The 13,044-nt window shown below is 43.0% G+C and overlaps 1 protein-coding gene across 3 annotated transcripts in view; it reads left to right on the top strand.

Moving 5' to 3' along the window:
- Sipa1l1 (signal induced proliferation associated 1 like 1) overlaps positions 1-13,044 on the top strand; it is a 295,169-nt gene that overhangs the window by 82,532 nt on the left and 199,593 nt on the right. For all 3 annotated transcript variants that reach the window (XM_085697421.2, XM_085697422.2, XM_085697423.2), the window contains one exon: positions 8,660-8,728. The gene's annotated coding sequence lies outside the window, so the exon portion shown is untranslated. The remainder of the gene's footprint in view (positions 1-8,659; positions 8,729-13,044) is intronic.

Here is a 13,044-nt window from a genome sequence, read left to right as displayed (position 1 = left end):
TGGGAGGCAGAAGCAGGAGAATCTCTGAGTTCAAGGCCAACTTGGTCTACATAGTAAGGTAAAAACAAAAAGAAAAGGAAATGCAATAGTAAATTAATGTTTATACCAGTCAGTGGTGGTACACATTTTTAATCCCAGCACTCAGGAGGTAGAGGCAGGTGGATTTCTGAGTTGTAAGCCAGCCTGGTCTACAGAGTGAGTCCCAGGACAGCCAGGTCTACACAAAGAAGCCAAAGAGGGGAGGGGAGGGAGAAAGTTAAGATTCAGCATAAAAGAAAAAATAAATTAGGTTTACCCTCTAGAAAACTTCCTTTAAAAAAAAACTGTTTGTTTTGTGGGCTAAAATTCTAATTATAATTCTGATTGTAATCTTGTCGGCCTGATGATAAGGACCCAGGGCAACTAGAAACACAGGATTGTTGACCATCTGTTGGAATCCTGATTTGCATACACAGCCCTGTGTGGTGATCATTTGAGAATCTGTTTGAGATCTGAAGTCCACAAAGGGAGTCTTCCTCGTGAGACACGTGACTGGCCAGGCCAGTTAGGTGGGACCTTGTGTGGCCTTCTTAGTTCCCAAAATGAGCCAGCTCTGGCTACACTTCTGATGACTGACCTCTGTCCTGTATTATTTCCCAAAAATTCCTAAGGGTCCTGGTTGAACCTTTAGCCATGTAAGTTATTTATAAAACGACAGCCTTCTGCTTGCTGCTTAGACGGGGTTTATGCTGCTTTACCAAGGGAATAAAAAATGTAAATCCATTAACGCTAAAGTGAGGAGAAAGTTTGTTGACAACTAGTTAGCCCTGGTTTGGAAGCTTGCCGTCTAGTTGAGCCCGGAGTGGTATGGTAGAAGGGCACAGACTTAGGGTAACTGCTGCTGATTCTAGCCATTGTGGTCATCGCTGTCTGCCGAGGCTCTGGTGCCTGGGGCACAGTGAGTACCGAGCAACCGCTTTCTTGATGGATGGATGATGGCCAAGTCTCAGGCGATCACTCCTATTGTCTCCTAGGAGTAGCTATTGTAGTGGGCGGAAAAGCTGGCTAAGCTGCCTCTTGGATTTTAGTCAGTCATGAAGATTTTAAAATGCCTTGGTCAGATAACTTGTTTCAAATGTCAGTGGCAATCTTTAGGTCCTCTTTGGTTCCGTTGAGACCAAACAACCAAATAGAACACAAGTAACTGCAAACCATTGCATCTCATGGACTGACTTAAAAATGCAAAGCACGAAGTATAACATTCTCTTCTTTTTGCTTTCAGAAGGGTCAGGATCCCAAATTAACATACCTCCGTCTTAGCCAAGATTTCAGTTACTTGACTCAAAGCCCAGAGAAAAGATGGAAATCCAAGGAGGTTTGCCAAAGCAAGGAGCAGCAGTGGGATTTCTTCCCTGGCGGCTTGGAATTTTTCTAATTCCAGTAATTAATTATGAGAAAGTATTATTTTGTTAACATTTAGTGAAGAGTTTTAATAAGTGGATACATTTTGTGTAAATATTAAGTTTTTTTTCCTCCTTGAGAAATGGGGACGTTTGAAGAAAATGGTTTGTCCCTAAAGGTTTTCTGGCCCTCGTAGAGTCTGCACTTCTGTGACTCTCATGTCTTTTGAAACCAGTGCAGTGGAGCAAAGTATGTTTGTTGCACATTGGTGGCTACTGGGATATAGAGCTCTTGGTATTAATTAGTATGTGAACATAGATTTTATGCCTAGAGTTCTTGAATTAAGCTCTCCACAGTTGATTTTTAAACTGTTAAGATACTCCATTGCCATTCTGTCTCTCAAAATATATAGCATTTTACTATTTTAAAAATTTATTTAAACATCATTACTGCAAACCTTCTATTCCATTTATGTATTTATCTATTTAGTTTGTGTGTGTGCCACAGGCATGTGAAATTATACAGACTGGTTTTCCTTTTCCACCATGTGACTTCTAGGGATGAAACTAAGGTTGTTATACTTGGTGGCAAGTATTTTTGCCTGGTGAGCCTTCTTGCTGCCCAGTTCTGCTTTTGTGAATTTTAGTCTAATATACAGTCTGAAGGAGGCAGTTGACAATATACAGACAAGACCTTGGTATATCAGGTGGTAAATTTTTCTTTTTTTCTTTTTGTTTGTTTTGTTTTTGTTTTTCGAGACAGGGTTTCTCTGTAGCTTTGAAGCCTGTCCTGGAACTAGCTGTTGTTGACCAGGCTGGCCTCGAACTCACAGAGATACCTGCCTCTGCCCCCCGAGTGCTGGGATTAAAGGCGTGTGTGCCACACTGCCCAGCTGTTATTTTGCGTTTTTATAAGCAAGTATTCTCTTAGTCTAACTAAATTTTGAGATCTGTGAATTAAATCTCTTCTAAATAATTTCATCTTTTCATGGTTGGTTAAGGTTCTTTGCAGTCCTTCTTATGGGTGACTATACATTGAAATTGGCTTTCAGTTGGAATCTATTTGTCAAGTTGAAGTGGAGGACATTACCTGTATTTAATGAGACAAGATATACAATAGGGCACTTGGGGAACAGCAGTCTGAGCCCTCCCTCAGTACCCTGAGTACACTATAAGCTTTTTGGGCAGAATAACTTCTACTTTGTAGAGTGTAGACTTTGGAGACCCAAATGAACTTGAATTTAAAAGAAAATGTATATGTAACCGTAGTTACAGCAGCGCTTTTCTGAGGAGAAATATAAGTCAGTTAGAGATGACAGCAGAATGCCGTGTTCTTTCATTGGAGATCTGGTTCCATTCTCCTGTTCTAGAATACTGGTTGTGGGTGTCCTGGCTCCTGCAGGAGAGAGCAGAGCTAGAGTTCACTCGTTCACTTTGGGCCCTCTCTGCTCGTTCTCTTAGAGTCCTCAGAACAGAAGAGACGCTGTTAGCGTTAGATGAGTGGTGTTGGAACCGCTCACAGTGAGGCTCCCAAACCTCAGGCACTCTTTTCTCCACTTAGTGCTTTGACTGGTGAAAGAGATATCCATTGCACCTGTTAGGTGCCAGAGTCTATAGAGTGGAGCTCCTGTCCTTCTCAGCTCTCTGTGAACACAAAGACACTTGATTTACTTCACTGGGGCCAGGATAAGATAATTCTCATCAAATTAGCATTCATCCTGAGAAAGATGGTATGACATTCAGTCCTTTCCTTGGGACTAAAGGGTAGTTTGAAATCAGAGCAGCCTCAGCAGAAAGAAACACAAAGTATCTTGTTGTCTGTTTGGTTCTGAGACAGGAGATGGCTATCCATAGGAGTTCCCAGTGCCTGGGACTGGCTCCCAGTCATGGTTCCCAGGTTGTATTTCCTTTGCTTTTCCCCTCATCTTGGGAGGGTGGATGGGATTTATTCTTTACAAATAGTTTGAGCTCTTAATGTGACTGTGAGAACAAGATTGTCCTTTTCCTTGCTTTGGTTTTGGGGACTAGTATTGACTTGGGGCACCTGCAAGCCAGGTTCCGGAGGAAACCCCGCCACTGCCTTGATTGTAGTGAGACACATGGTTAACCTTCTTCTATTTATTTAGAAAACGGAAAACCAGATAGGTACTTTTAACTTTGTTGTCAGGGGGTGAAAGAGCTTCTGTCCTGTTACCATTGTGACTTCCTGTATTCCTGACTCTGTAGAGATTCTACAGTTGCCTGAGGCCTGGGGAAGCTCAGTGGCTCAGTCTTCAGATAAAGTGATTACTCAGAGTGAAACTCAATCTTCTCTCCTCCTTGGGAATTTTATTTTGAAACTAAGTTTGATTTAGCCGTACAGAATTTCTGTTTCCTCTGATAGGATTTGGGTCTCAGATTAGTTAACCATAACTCCCCCGCCATGTTGTATTTCTCCTTGTAGGGGGCTGCAAGGTGATGTAGGTGTCTTTCCTCATCACTGTCCTCCGCCTTACTTCTTTGAGATGGGGTCTCTCCCTAATCAGCTGCTTCCTGTTCAGCTTTACTGGAAAGACCAGTGAGCTCTTGGAACCTGCTTGTCTCCTGCTCTGGTACCAGGGTTATAAGTGCCCTGCTTCTTATGTTGGTCCTGAGGATCCCAACTCAGGTCCTCAGACTCACACAGAAGTACTTTACCCAACAAAGCATCCCCTCTGCCTTGGTTAACAATTAAAGGGCCTATGTGCTCTCAGTGTTTGGTGTCAAAGATGCTAAACATCTCTAAATCATAAAACACTGATATTTTTTTTACACTCAGGATATAAGGATCTCCAACAGTTTTTTTAAAAAATAATTATAACAGTTCATTGATTTTTCTTATTTGAAACATTACTCTAGCCATTGCAGCAAACACAGTGAGCAGTAAATGTTTTACAGACTGCAGCAGACTTGTCAGCTGAGAGGAGCCCCTTTCCTGCGCCTGCTTGAAAGGGGTTTGTTCTGTGGACGGCAAGCTGAGTAACAGAAGCTAATTTTCATTTTAGTTTATGTGTAGGGATGTTTTGCCTGCATGTATGTTTGTATGGTTGGGTATTCCTGATATCCAAAGAGGCCAAAAGGGGACATTGTATCTCCTGGAACTGAAGCTATAGCAAATTGTGAGCTGCCATGTGGAAAGGAAGAGCAGCCTGTGCTTAATCACTGATCCTTCTCTCCAGTCCTACAAGCTGGTTTTAAGTAACTCAGGGAAGGGAACAAAGAGATTCTTTGTTCACTGCTGTTCCTAGTAGTAGTATTCTCTGTGCATGTCTGTTACCAATAGCAGAGTTGGAATCTCATGGTATTTCTGCTTTTTAGTTGCATTTTTGAATATTTTCCATCCATTTAAATAATTTTTGGAATGTTATTTCAGAATACTTTGTTATACTACCTCTCGCCTTAGACTGATTTGTCTGATGAGTCATTGATAGAGCTTCTATATTTATTTTACATGTGCATTGAATAGAGATGCTTGATTATTTTCTGAGGATAATTACCTCCAATAAGAAAGAGTTACTGGGTCAGACCATTGGGATGACTTCTGCTTCTTCACATCCCCTCTCGGTTCACCGGGGTAAAACTAATCTTTTTCCTCCTATTCCTTTGAAAAGCCGTCTCAGAGTACACTGACACTGAATTAAGTGGACTCTGCAGAAAAAGAGGGATGGCTTCAGTTCAGGGAATCTCACAGGACAGTTGGTGGTCTGTGATCTTAAAAAACGCTATGGAAGCTTGGAGTTGTAAAGGCTGAATGGAAAGATTATCTTTTGTTAATGGCTCCTTTGGTGTTTTAGTAAAAGGATGCCACAGAAAAGAATGCTTAAAAGTCACCTGATTCAAATGCTCAGACTCTTGGACCAAAGTCACATCTATTTGTTGTATTTGCTATTCTTTGCCTCCAGACTGCCCGGGGAGCAGTTTTCAGCTGGGTTTAGGTTGCATCTAAAAATTGTGGAAAGTGCTTTGCTCAAGCTTCTGATGATTTCCGCCAGGGTTAATATTTTCCTCTGATTCACTCTTTACCTCGCAACTGTGGGGACGGAAGACCGCACACACTGTTGTTGACTTCTTTGTTAGTATGTCATATGGAGTATTCATTTTTTTTTTTATCCCATAGTTACTGGACTTAGGGCTCATTATCGCGAGTTCACACTTTGCGCAGGTTTGTGATGTCCCCATGTCTAGTGTCACACTGCTTGGTTGTCGCATGCAGAATCCCTTGGGGAGGTGGTGAGCAGGTGGATTGTCTGCTGCGCACGAATGACTGAGGACTCCATTAGCCACTGCCTTGTCTTCCTTCCCTTTGTGTTTTTACTTTGTACCTTGTTGTTCTCATTGTCAAACAGGGATTGTGGTAATGACAACGGTCGGTTTTTACTGCTCAGTTGCCATGGCTCACTCAGTCTTCGCAGATCTCAGTGTGTGCCAACCTTCACCAGGTCCCGTGGACTTGATGCTGTTCTCTTAGCGAAAGGCGTAATTTCCTTGAGGTTTGTAATGTATCAAAGGGTAATTTAGACTCCTACATAAAATCTTTACATAAAATTCTAGGCACATACTAAGCTTCTAGCCACTGACATGCAATGTCTATGGAGAGCACAAGTCTCATCTCAGAGGAGGAAGGGAGAGCTTATTCTTACACTAACTTTGAGTGTCTGGGGCTCAGGATGTGGATTCAGGTCACCCCAAATTACATGTTCCACTATGGAAACAGTACCATAGAGTTCATGTAGCCACAGATCAAAAGTTAGCCATGAATCCAGGCACTTTTTCAAATGCTCAGGTAGGAACATCAGGTGGGTGGGTCTCAATAAGCAGGGATAGCTACCTAATGGCATTCTCAGCTTTTGGTTTGTAGAAGCTAGTAGTCTGTTAGTACCTTCCAAAAGTCTTATGTGATAGCCACAAGGATGTTTTGTAAGACAAAGAGTGAACAGTTGTTAAGAGCACCAAAAATAGACCAAGATAATTTGGATCTGCAACATTCCAACTCTCTACAGTCAGTTCAGATCGGTTGCTCAGCCTTGTAGACTCTTTACCATAGGTGTGGCTTTTTCTGGGAACTCCAGTTCACAGTGATTATAATGATTATAGCACAGCTCTAGTTATAATTTCTATTTGTACATTGCTCATTGTTACTCTGTGAGCTCATTGAAGGAAGTGATTGTGCTGCTGGTTGAAGCTCAGGCTGGGTGTGGACTGCCTTGAATGCAGTCTTCTGCTGGAGTTTGAGGTTGGATACCAGCTACCCTCTGTGATTATTACCTGGCTAATCAAGTCAGCTGCTTAACGTGTGACTCCTGCCAGTCTCCTGCTGGCATCCTCATCACACCTTAGCCTCAGACCTCTGGGGCTAGCTGTGCTTTGAGGCACTGGCTTCTTTCAGATGTCTTGCTGTGACACTGGAACCCTGTGGTCCAGATGCCCTCAAATCCATAGAACAAGTACAGTGTGGCTTTTCAAAGTGGGATTTCAGTTCTAAAATGAATTGAAAGACTTGATTTGGGGGAAATTGAAGGTGTTTTTGCTTTAGGAAGTTCTGTTTCCGTTGAGCAATAACCAAGGCCCTTCCTAACAGCCTGTATTTAAAATGTAGTTGTTAAAGAAAGACAGTGTGTATGCAGGCAACTGCTTTCCTCGGTGTTTGGGTTGGGGTCAGGCGAGGTCCGAGGCAGATGTTCATTGGAATGTTTGTTGGAGTCAGACTTTGCTGGCCAGTGCATACCAGCAGTCCTGTGAGTGAAGTCAGAGGGTCACGGAACTAGTGATTCTAGTCTCTGTCATACATACAGCAAGACTGTGTGGACAGTTGGAGCAGAAAGCTGAATCCCTTCTCTGATCCTGGCTCGAGGGCAGTGAGGGTGGGCGGGCCAGCTCTACAGCAAACCTGGCTCTGGGTTTCTCTGTGAACAAAGAAGGACTCACTTTTAGGAAGAGTAATGGAGCCTGGAGCAAAATTTCACTTCTGAGCATCTTGGAGCTGAAATCACCATTTTCCTTTTACAGTCGGTCTCAAGGCTACTGTTCTGGCAACAAAGGGTCCATCTTGTGTGGTTTCTTAGATCATTTACCCTGCAGCAGCATGCAGTAGTTTCTGGAACTCCGTAACTCCTAGAGTACCATCTTTGGCGAGTCAGACACAGAGCATTAGGTGTTAAAACTGGCACAGATGTGTGCAAGAAGGACCTTAATACAACTTAGAGGAGGAGATGACACATCACAAGTGTGCCTAGTGTACCACAGGGTGTTCAGTGAGGTCGACGGAAGCCGTATGGAGACAAAAGGGAAGAGGCAGGCCTCTCAGAGAAGTGGGATTGTTTAGTTAGAACAACTGAAGGGCTGCAGGCACTCCCCTGAAGTGAGATTGTACGCACGTGTCATGGGACCTTGCAGACTATATAGGATGGGAAAGGGGAACTTTAGAGATGGAAGATTCTACCTGGTGGTCATTTCCCTACTGTCTGGAAGTGATCGATGCTGGTGGACCTGCTGTGCGGTCTCCTTAGCAGCAGCTCCCACAGCTGTTGTTCGTCAGCTTTCCTGCAGGGCTTCTCCAGCCACTGAGGTTTTTAGGCCATTAGCCCTTCACCAAGGACTCTTCTTGAGAAGACGTCAGCCTATTGAACTGTCTTTTGGAGAACGTGGCCTTAGAGCTGCCCTGTGATGGTAAAAAGACATTTAATGTGGTAGTGGGGGCCTTCAATGCCAGAGCTTGGAGGCAGGACGGGCAGATCAAGTTCAAGGCCAGCCTGGCGTGTGTATTGATATATTGAGCCCCTGGCCAGCTGGAGTTGAGGAGGAGTAGGAAGAAAATCTGGTTGGGGGAAAGGCACCTGTAGGGATTTTTTTTCCTCCTTATGAATGAAGCATATGTAGATCACCCAAGGGCACAGCGAAGAAAGTGAAGTTTGGGGAGAAACTTTCCATTACTAACAAAACAGCCTGTCATAAAACCACAGTGTTGACGATTGAGACTGGACAGAGCACATTGGTGTTTCTCCCGGTGTCACCCGGCTAGTCCCCTTTATCTACATTTTTCCTGTGAAGTTCCGAATCTTTCCTAAGAGGCAGGACATGTCACGGGATACCTCCTTTACACTGTTCTGGAGGCTCTTAAAGGAATCACCCTTATTCCCATGCTAATATTTGACAAGATTCACAGAGAGCTTGCTAGATCCTGCCTGATTACTGTCAGAGGGGAAGACAGACTGCCCTCTCCCCTTCAGCTCCTGATGCTAACTCTGTGTTTTTCTTCCGCATAGGTACTTTTCAGATGGTTGCAGCCTATGCAAAAAATTGCTGTAGTGAAACCGCTAGAAGCCGATTTCCAGGTATGAGGGCTGTGGGTGCCTCTGGAGCTGTACCTGGAAGTTGTTTGGTTTGCTCTTTGGCTGTATTTGCCTGTGTCCTTCTGTGATGAAGTGAATGATTGGCAGTACCAGCTGATCCAAGGGGTTGCGTCTGTTCTTTTTGCTCATTCCTTAGAGTACTTGGTTAGGAAAAAGAAGGCAACTGGCTGCTTGTTTAAAATTAAGATTCTCTAGATTTCCAATGTTGTTAAACTCCTAATTGGTCTGATTGTTATTACATTTGCTTCTTGAATGTTAGAGGTTTGAAAAGTTCCAAACCTTTGTTGAGAAATTTTATGCTGACAGTAATATCCATAGTGATTATTATCATTTAACGTGTGCCTAGACTTTTCTAAGTGAGATTCCTTTGGATTGATGAAGCGATGGTCTCCTGCAACTTACACAACTTGTCAGTTACTGAGCAGAATTTGAACTCACATCTGTTTGTCTTTAGAACACCTAAACTACTTTGTCCAATTGTTTTTTCTTATTGCTCCCCCTCCCTCCTGCCCAGTGTTAATAATGCCTCCCCTCTTCTTTAAAATAGTAGGATGCCCCTCAGTTTTATCCTAAAGACAACTTTTGGTTGTCTTGAGTCCTTTCTGTCTGTAGCATTACCTGTTGGCTCAACATCTTAGCTACTCTGGTCAAAACTTCATTTACTCCTGGCTGATACTTAGAAATCATGTATTCCTTTTCTCTTCTTACTGCTTAAGGGAAAGAAATTTCACGTGGTATCATGTTCTAAATGGCAGTTCAGTCCAAACAGCTTCCAGCAGTCCTCTGAGACAGGTTAGGTACTTCTGCTGCTCCATAAAACAGCTTCCAGCAAAGCTTTGTGCGGTCCCGCAGCCAGGGACTCCAGGATCCAGGCAGCGTGAGGACTGGAAGCACATTGAGAGACTCATCACGAACACCTGCAGTAAGTCTGATGCAGTGCAGGGCAGGGCAGTACTTTAGAGGTACAGAGCTTCTAGCGTATCTGTGACTCTGGGTTGGACACCCCCATTTTATTGTTGTAAGTTGTTGACAGCTCTGTCAGTCACATATCCTAAATACTAGAGTGAACAGCCGCGTATTATATTCTGGTCTGCCAGCACTGGTGAGGTGGGGTGGTATGCGTTATGAATCCTACTCAGTAGCATGTCTAGACAGAACCAAATGTGTAATTATGTAAAATCACAGCTAAGGAATTCTGACTGAACAACTTTAATAATTATTGGCAACTTTGACATTTTCTATTACTTTGTATCCTTACAGTGTTAAGCCTATTATTGTAGAGGAGTTAATTTTAGACAAAACAGAATGCCTAAGAAGTGTTATGAATCTTTCATTCAAACAACCTTATATTTCTTGGTTTGGAGAATTAAGTAAATTTGAATAAGAGATGTTGCTACCGGCGTTAGGGTTGAGCAGGCTCTTTTGAAACTCACTGAATAGGACATCTGAACTGCCATCCTCAGCAGGTTTCTTCTCAGTGGAGACGGACTGGCTGTCTGTAAAGTGCACTCTTTTAAAGACAGCACTGACGGTGCCAGCCTCCATCTCAGCGTCATTGCCTGCCTTCTCCTGTCGTCTAGGCTGTCTGCTCTTGTCTGCTTCCAGCCTTAGAGTGGCCAGCACCTCTTCTGCCGCCCCGACACAGGCTCTCAGACATTACATGACTGAAGTTGTGGGTCCCTGAAATGTCACAGATACATAGTCTCTTCTCTTCAGATTGAGGTTTTACATCTGTCTCTTCCAGTGGTTCCTGTGTAGTGGATACGTGTGCCTGTGTGCCTGTGTGGGTGTCTCTCTCTCTAACAATGTCATTTGATGACACAATTTTTAATAGGGTATGTTTTTTGTTCATGGCTACTAATTTTGTGTCTTGGGAAGTCTATTTCCTTGTCCTGAATATATTGTTTTCTTCTGACACCCTCTTGGCCTGCAGACATTTTACAGTGCTTCGTTCTGGGAACATCATGGTTTGGGCTTTAAGGCTGATGACCTGATCTGACATTTAACACATGCTTTATTGTCAACACTCAGTCCAGTAAGAGGCATGGCATTTTGAAAGTAAATGAGGATTTGAAGTACTCTGTGAGTTTGGTCCCTTTCTGATGATTAGGTTAAAGATGTATTAGGTTGCAACCTTTTTTTTTTTTTTTTTTTTTTTTTTTTTTTTTTTTTTTTTTTTTTTTTTTTTTTTTTGAAGAGGCGAGGAGAGAGGTGGTGGCTCCCTTACTAAAACAACATTGTATTGGGAACTGGGCTTTCTGTTGTAATGAAGCCAATGGTAGGAAGACAGCACAGGACTGAGGACGCGGTGTGCATGTGCGGCATCAGATAGAGAGATGCCTTATTTATGCACGCTTGTTCTCCTTAGCTGGCCTGGAAGAACTTTGAAGTGGCACGGGGCAAGGTGTTGCATGCTTGTAGTCCCAGCATGTGGTTTGGTGGACTTCTCAATGAGCTGCTGCTGGGGTGGCGGTGGTTGTTGAATTTGAAGCATCAAATTGATGGCATTATTTAGCCTGGTCTAATTTGATGTGTGTGTGTTTTTTTTCATCAGCTCTGTTGTGGGCAGAGTGTTACTCTTTGGTTGTAGTTCCGTTAGTGGTGTCTGGGCCTCTTAGCATTTGCGTTTTCTCCCCATGTTGCAGTAACCGACAGGTTAATGTGGGAATCAGGGTTCTCCAGCCAGTCAGTTCTGAGGTGCTTTTTGGTGTCTCCAGAAGTACTGATAAACAGATAACACTTCATCCAGTTGATTCTGAGGTGCTTTAGGGGAGAAGGGAGAACCCCACATGTGAGAACAAGAATGGATGTCCAAGGTCCTTCCTATGCTACTTGGGTATTGGAAGACAAACAATACCGGACAGGACGAAACCCCGGCAGCTACCAGAGCTAGCTCCCCTTTGTTACCGTGCTGGTCCATTAGACTTCAAGGTGAAACTCATTTTTACCTTGGTGGGGGAGATCATGCTTTGATTTTGGCTGAGCAGGTAAGTACAGTGACAGCAGTATGGCTACTCTGGTGACATCACAGAGTTGTCATTGCACATGCTGCCACTGCCCACTGAGCAGTATCTTAGGGAGTGGCTAGGGTGCTGGACAGCTAAGGGCCAATCAAAGCACAATCCTCTCTCAGGAAACATTAGCTTCAGTTGATAACACTCAGAGAAACTGGGACACTTCCCAGGCCGCTCTTCATTTGCGGGGATAAACAATAGCTTAGTAGAACTTGGTTGAAGGCAGAGGTAATAAAATTAACTGTTCTAAATATGTCCTCTTAGCAGGGTTATTTTACATTTTGTGTATTTAACCCTGCAGATGGTGCCTTAACTAGAGATTTGTGTTCATCATTAACTAAATTAAATGCCTTTTTTCAGTAATGCCGTTTGTTTTGCTTAGTGTTCATCACGACTTTTGACAAACATGGTATTTATAGTCTCAAGCATGTTGACTTTTTCTTTTTTTTTTAAGGATTTATTTCATTTAATTGTGTGTGTGCATGCATGCGTGTGTGCGTGTGTGTGTCTTTCCATCTGTGTGGATTGGAGGCTAGTCCTTGGATCCCCTGGAATTAGAGTTATAGATGGTTGTGAGCCATCTGATTTGGGCACTGGGAACTGAGTTTGGGTTCTCTGCAAGAGTAACAAGTGCTTTTGAACACTGAGAGCCATTTCTCTGGCCTCTGACCAGTTAGTTTATAGTGAATTATTTTATATTGTTCTTAGGAACCAAAATTAGTAGCCTTATTCTTATTCAGTTATTCAATGTGTGTGTGTGTGTGTGTGTGTGTGTGTGTGTGTGTGTGTGTGTGTGTTTGTGTTTTAGCTCTCTGTGCTGGGGAGTAGAGTTAGGGTTCCATACATGCTAAGCACTCTACCGCTATGCTGTAGTCCTAGACCTTATATTTTGACAACAGTCTTGTCTTTTATTATATTATCTATAGGAACACTTTCTCTACTTTTGGGGACAAATTCTCATTCATTGCTATTTCAGTGTCTCTACTTAGGCCAGCATTAATTTCTGTTGCTGATTGATTCTTTGAGCCAAGGTTGTATGCATGTAGGTATTGCAAAATGTACCCCAGGGTATGCTGCATTGACCAAGTGAGTGTTGACCATTCTTGTTCGTGTAACTGTCAGGTTATTTGAATCAAGCAGTATTATCTTAGCTTCCTGTATACTGTTGAATAAGGTTGAATAAGGAGTTAGGCAGCATTAATCATTTGCTGTTTGATGAGATTTTTGAGACTCCTTTTTTTGTGTACTTGATGATATCATGTTTAATGCAGAGAGCAGATTGAT

This window comes from Myodes glareolus, chromosome 11 (assembly GCF_982192425.1).
Source record: "Myodes glareolus chromosome 11, mMyoGla1.1, whole genome shotgun sequence".
NCBI classification, from domain to species: Eukaryota; Metazoa; Chordata; class Mammalia; order Rodentia; family Cricetidae; genus Myodes; species Myodes glareolus.
Note: the sequence above shows the minus strand (reverse complement) of the source record. Positions and strands in the feature narration are given on the sequence as shown.